The following is a 6,289-nucleotide window of genomic DNA, read 5'->3' as shown; positions in this document are numbered from 1 at the left end:
TGTCCAGAGCCGGGCATCTCGGTAGGTGGGGCACGGCAGGGCCGGGGGTGCGGCGAGCCGGGCAGCCTGGGGTTCGGGGTCGGGAGGGTCGCGGCCGGGACGGACGCGGGCCTTGCCGTGGCCGGTGAGGGTCGGCGGGGACCAGCGTATGGGGCCGGGTGGCCGGGCAGGGTGGCGGCCGGGAACGCGGGGGGCGGCCGGGCCGGGAGGGTCGTTGCGGGGCCAGGGACGGGCGGGGACCCGGGACGGGGTGGCCAGGCAGGGTCGCGGCCGGAAGCGGGGCGGGGGCGGCCGGGGCCGGGAGGGTCGGGGCCGGGCGGGGACCCGGGGATGGGGTGGGGCGGGGCCGGGTGGCCAGGCAGGGGCGGGGCCGGGAATGCGGGGTTGGGGCGCGGCCGTGGCCGGGAGGGTCGGGCGGGGAGGGGGGGGGCGGCCGGGTGGTCGGGGACGCGGAGCCGGGTGGCCAGGGCGGGTCGCGGCCAGGGACCGGCCGGGGCACACCCCCCCCCTAGTTTCCTACCTGAGGGTCGTCTTCCTGGGCCGGGGAAGCCTGCCTGCTTCTCAGCCCTCCCAGGCTTCCCGCGCGACCAGCTGATTCGCGGGAAGCCGTGAGGGAGGAGAAGCAAGGAGGAGCGTTCATGGCAGGAGGTGGAGGCAGAGCTGAGGTGAGCTGGGGCCGGGCAGCAGGGAGGGAGCGCTTGTTAAATTTAAATGCCCTTTTAGAACCAGTTTGTCCCACAGGTAACCGGTTCTAAAGGGGGCTTCTAAATTTAACAACCGGTTCACGGGATCCGGTGCGAACCAGCTGCAGCTCACCACTGCCTGCACCCGCCCCACCCCAGGGCTCCTCAGCCCAGAGGGGAGCCCCCCCCCGGCTGAGTGGGGAATCAGAACCCCCCGAAATTACCCTGGGACCAGCATGATCTGCCTCCGCCCTGCCCTGCTCCGCATGTATTCGGAGTGAGTCAGTTTCGCTGTCCCAACATGTGTCCTGCCCTGTGTCTCTTCTCCTCCCCAGTTCCCTCCAAACCACCCCATTTCCCCTGCACCCGGGGCTGGGTCTCTGCTAACCCCCCTTCTCCCCTCCTGCCCCCAATATCTCCCTGCCCCTACAGGTCTATGGGGCGGGATCCCTCCCTCCCCCCTTCTCCCCTCATTTCCTGCCTCTGGGGGTCTATGGAGATGGGTGTCTCCTCTGCCATCCCCTCTCCTACCCCCCCATATCCCGCTGCCTCTAGGGGGTCTACGGGGCTGGGTCTCTCTCCCCTCCATCCCCTCCCCTGCCCCCAATATCCCTCTGGGCCTCTGTGGGGCTGGGGCTCTCTCCCTGCCCCTGTGCTCCCCCCTGCACATGATGTCCTGGGAGTGACTCAGTTTCCCTGGACCAACATTTCACACACACCCACCCCCACCCCACATGTCTCCCTCCACCCCACCCCAGTTCTCCTGCACCCCAGGCTTGGTCTCTGCTAATCCCCCTTCTCCCCTCCTGACCCCAGTATCCCCTGCCCCTACCGGTCTATTGGGCTGGGTCTCTCCCTCCCCCCTTCTCCCCTCATTTCCTGCCTCTGGTGGGGTCTATGGAGATGGGCCTTTCCTCTGCCATCCCCTCTCCTGCCCCCCCATATCCCGCTGCCTCTAGGGGTCTATGGGGCTGGGTCTCTCCCTCCCCCCTTCTCCCCCCATCCCTTCATCCCTTCCCCCAATAGCTCCCTGCCCCAGTCTGTCTATGGGGCTGGGTCACTCCCTGAAGCCCCGCCCCCAGCGCGGGGCTCACAGACAATCCCCGCCCGGCGGCTGTGACGTGCGCTGGGGCTGTGACGTGCGCTGACGTGTTCACTCTCTGCAGGTGACTCGTTCACTGGAGACCAGAACGACAGGAGGTGTCACGTGTCCATGGGCGGGGCTATGCAGATGAGCAGTGTCTGGCGGCAGGACGGGGAGCAGCGAGAGGAACCGAAGGAGCCCGGCGGAGAGAATTCTCTGCGTGTGGACAGAATCCGGTGTGGGGAGTTCGTGCTGTGGGTGCCTGCACCGGAGTCACTTCGGGACAGTGATTGCTACTGAGCTACATAGTGACCAAAGGCGTGTGAATGGGGTGTGGTGCCTGGCGGGGAGCAGCTCCTGGTGAAAAGAAAGCAGCAGAGCCTGTCCTAGCAGTGGTTTCTGGGGGTTTTTTTGCAACCATGAGTGGGTGTGTTGTGGGTGCAACTAGACCCCCCACCTTCTCTGGGGGGGCGGGGCTTCTACTGTCTGCCTTGGGGAGGGAGGGGGAGGTCCATGATGTCACAGCCCATGGTGGAGGGGAGGTTGAATCATGTTTCTGAAGTGGAAGAGCAACTTCCCCCGCTGCCACTCACTCTCCACTAGGGTGCTGGGCTGGGATCTCTAGGGAGGGAAGCACAGGGAAAAACAGTCTCCCCTATGGAACCCAGGAGTCCTGGCCCCCAGTCCCCCTGCTCTAGACCCCCTCCACTCCCAGGACCAGGGATAGAACCCAGGGGTCCTGGTGCCCAGCCCCCTCCTGCTCTGACCACTCGACCCCACTCCCCTCCCAGGGTGGTGCAGGGGTCACTGGGTCTGTGTCCCAGCTCTGCTAAGGGCCTTGACTGATTTTCCCAAAGTGCTTCCTTCTGAATCCAGCACATCTGCCCCCCCGCCCGGTCACTGCCCACCCCCGTGTGGGGGCACCAGCACTGTGCCGGGTCGTGATGGGAAATTGTCCAAGCTGGCCCAGGAGAGACGTGTGTGTCCCTGCTGCCCCCTGCTGGTGGGGCTGAGCCACACTCTGTGTGTGTGTGTGTGTACACGTGTGGTGGCTTTGCAGGATTTTGTATCTTGCAGCAACTGACACACACACACACATTGACGCAGAAAGGGACTCTCAATCCCAAGAGCACTCACACACAACACACCCAGAGGGCATGCTAGCCCAACCCCAAAGAGAGAAACAATCACACCCCCAGCCACACTCACAATCACACACACACCCCAGAATATTCGCAATTGTGCTCAGAGACACAACCGCACACAGTTCATTCCCACTGCTCCCAACACAAGGACCTCCTGCCCCATATAGCGTGTGCCGAGGCCTGTGGAACTCACTGCCACTGGACAGCTACCAATGAGAATGCACCTTTCCAGGAGACCAATAGACATGGCCGTGGCGACAGAGGGGGCTGAGCTCCCAGGGTCTGACCCGGGCTGAGACTGGTTCTGACCTAGTGGGGTCTATCCAGCCGGGGGCAGCGTGACCCACACACAAACCCACCAGAAGTGCCTTTCTTAGCGGGTCTCCCAGGCCATCCCACACCCTGCCCCGGGGTGGGTAACAAAGGGGCAGTACGGGACTCTGGGCTGTGTCACAACCCGGCCCCAGCCCCCCACTCACACAAGCTGGTGAGTTGGGTAACTGCCGAGGGATTGCACGAGAGAGTCAGAGCCAGGGAGAGAACCCAGGAGTCCTGGCTCTCCCCCGACACACTCTAACCACTGGACCCCACGCCCCTCCCAGGGCTGGAGATAGAACCCAGGAATTCTGACCACCAAACCCGCCCCCCCCCCCGCTCTGACCACTAGACCCCACACGCCCCTTTTAGATTTTAGTCTCGCTGCCTCTTCTATCCACCCACCCCACCTGTCCATCCCTTTGCTGCAGGTTTTTGGGGTGTCACCCCTGCTCTGCACTCCCCCAGTGCAGCCCAAGGCTTTTCCTCCCCCCAACTACACATCCTCTCCCCCTCGTGCTGGATCGTCTGCTTGGCCCCCTGCTCCCTCTCCGGGTGCGCTGTGCGGCATGGCTGGGGATTGTGCAATGGCCCAGCACCAGGCAACGCAGAACGGACACCACACACCCTGCCCTGCCTCACCTGAGCTGCTCTCCAGGTGCATCAGAGCCCAGTGCCCTGCACCTTGGCACTCCTGCCCCCAGGGGGTGAGCTGCAGCCCCCGCCACACTCCGCAGAGGGGAGAAGGGTCAGGCCGGCCAGCCCTTGTAACATGGGGAAATCACCACCGGGGTCGACGGTATGGGGGCTGTGACATACAGAGAAACGGTTGTTGCACCGGCAGAGAGCAGCAGAGCATGCACACACACACACACAATTGCAAACATACACAAACACATCCATGAATCCAGCCACACACACATACACAATTGCTAATATACACAAACACCCGCACAAATCCAGCCAACATCAACACAACTGCTAACAGATGCAAACACATGCACAAATCCAGCCACATGAACACACACACTTGCACAGCCAGAAACACAACACCCACAGCTGTAATACACCCCCACAAAACCATTGCAGAAAACCACACATATACAAACACATGCAGAAATCCATCCATCCACCCCCCCCACACACACCCCATCCCCATTCTGGGCACAGACCTTGGGTCATTGTGACACTGAATACTTCAATTGGATGGGGGGCCCAGCACCATGGCTATTCCCTGCCCCCCAGGGCTCACAGGAGGCAGATTGGGGGCATAGGGGGCACGATCCAGTGCCAGCCAAGGGGGGATCAGAGGTGGGGATGGGGCCGTGGTTTCTGTACCACCCGGTTCCTGGCACAGGCTCCTTCTAGGATTTGCATTTCTTGGTAGTTTTCACCCCATCACCGCTTCCTGCCCAGCCCCCTCCTGCTGTGCAAGATGGTTCGGGGGGGGGATGGGAAGAACCCAGGAGTCCTGGCTCCCTGCCCCACCTTTGCTAACGTACGAGACTCCACTCTAACCCCAGCACTGGGACTGGAACCTAGGAGTCCTGACACCCATCTTCCTTTCCTCTAACCACTAGACCCCACTCCCGCCCTTTTGGGGAGCCAGGACTCCTGGGTTCTACTCTTAGTGCTGCTGTGTGACACTGGGTCTGTTTCTCCTCCCACTTTTTGGGTATGGCGCCTGTAAACTCTCTGGGGCATGGCCTGTCTCTCGCTGTGTCTGGGCGGCGCCTGGCCCAACGGGGCCTAATGTCAGCTGGGGCAGGGACTGTCTCTGTGTCTGTGCAGCCCCTGGCACAAGCGGGGTTTGATTCTGCCCCGGTCTCTGTAGGTGCTGCTGTTGTTCAGATAAATAATCATGATACTAAAAGGTGTGGCAGTGCGTGAGTGCACCACCATTACCGTGCAAGGGCTAAATGTGATTCTTATCCCTGTGACCTCCGTGCACCCTTCCCCCCCACCGATTCTCCACCCTGAGCCCCTTGTGCCGCTGCCCTCGACAACGGCAGCGCAGGAAGCCACCCAGCCCTAGCCCTAAAACAAGAAGATGAGGAAAAAAAAAAAAAGCTCACACCAACAGGAAACCACCCCCAGCAGTTTGTGACTTCACTTCCTAAAATTAGATACACACACAGAACCCTGCTCAAACAGCCCCTTTGCCAATGCACCACCTCACCTCGTCCAGGGAGGTCTAGGCGGGAAGCTCCATGTGGGAGCGGTGATGGACGGCACCATCAAGGTAGGTTCTGGAGATGGTCCTCCAGGCGGGCATCTCAGCTCCAACTGGCACTGGGCTCACGCTGGGCTGTGTTCAGTTCCTGTCTCCGGTGTGCGCCCCGGCTCCACAAACGCCCCCGCCCCCTGCTCTTTCCTTCTGGTACAAAAAATATCCTCTTCCTTCGCCCCAGAGAGAGACACCCATGGTGCTGCTCAGCACACGCCTTCCCCCCCTTCCCCCATTCCCAGGAGCGTGCAGGAAGGGAGTCATGATTGGGGAGGGGCGGGTATGGGGGGGCTTGCCCCCTCCTCAGAGCATGGGGTGCCAATAGGCACCTATGGATGGTCCCCAAGCAGGGCCAGGATGGAAATGGGAGGCCTGTGCCCCAACATGGAGAATCTGGGGTGCAACCTTGCTTAACAGGTCAGTCTGTCCTTTCTCTGACTCTCCCATTCCAGCTTCAACTAGCGCTTGTGGTTCATTCGTTCTTTTTCATTCCTTTCCTTCTCTAGCTTGTATGTTCTTGCTTTCTTTTTTCCCCTCTACCTTTCACGCTCTTGCTTTCTTTCCTTCTTTTTCTAATATTTTTTCTCTCCCTTTATTTCTTTCTCTGCCTTTCACGTTCTTTTCGCTTGCTCGCTCACAAGTTATTTTTTTTTACTGGCTCTTTTCCTCGCTCCTTCCGAGCCAAGCAGGTTCTCCTCGCACACAGATTTTGACAAGTTTTCCTCCTGATCAGCAAGTGGATTAAGCATGTCTTCAGTGGGGGTTTGGCATAGCAGGGAGCAGGCTGGCTGGGTGTCTTTGTGGCCGTCTGCTGGCCATGCATAGGCATGGTCCT

The sequence above is a fragment of the Mauremys reevesii genome, unplaced genomic scaffold (genome assembly GCF_016161935.1).
Source record: "Mauremys reevesii isolate NIE-2019 unplaced genomic scaffold, ASM1616193v1 Contig148, whole genome shotgun sequence".
NCBI classification, from domain to species: Eukaryota; Metazoa; Chordata; order Testudines; family Geoemydidae; genus Mauremys; species Mauremys reevesii.
This window is presented reverse-complemented; position numbering follows the sequence as displayed.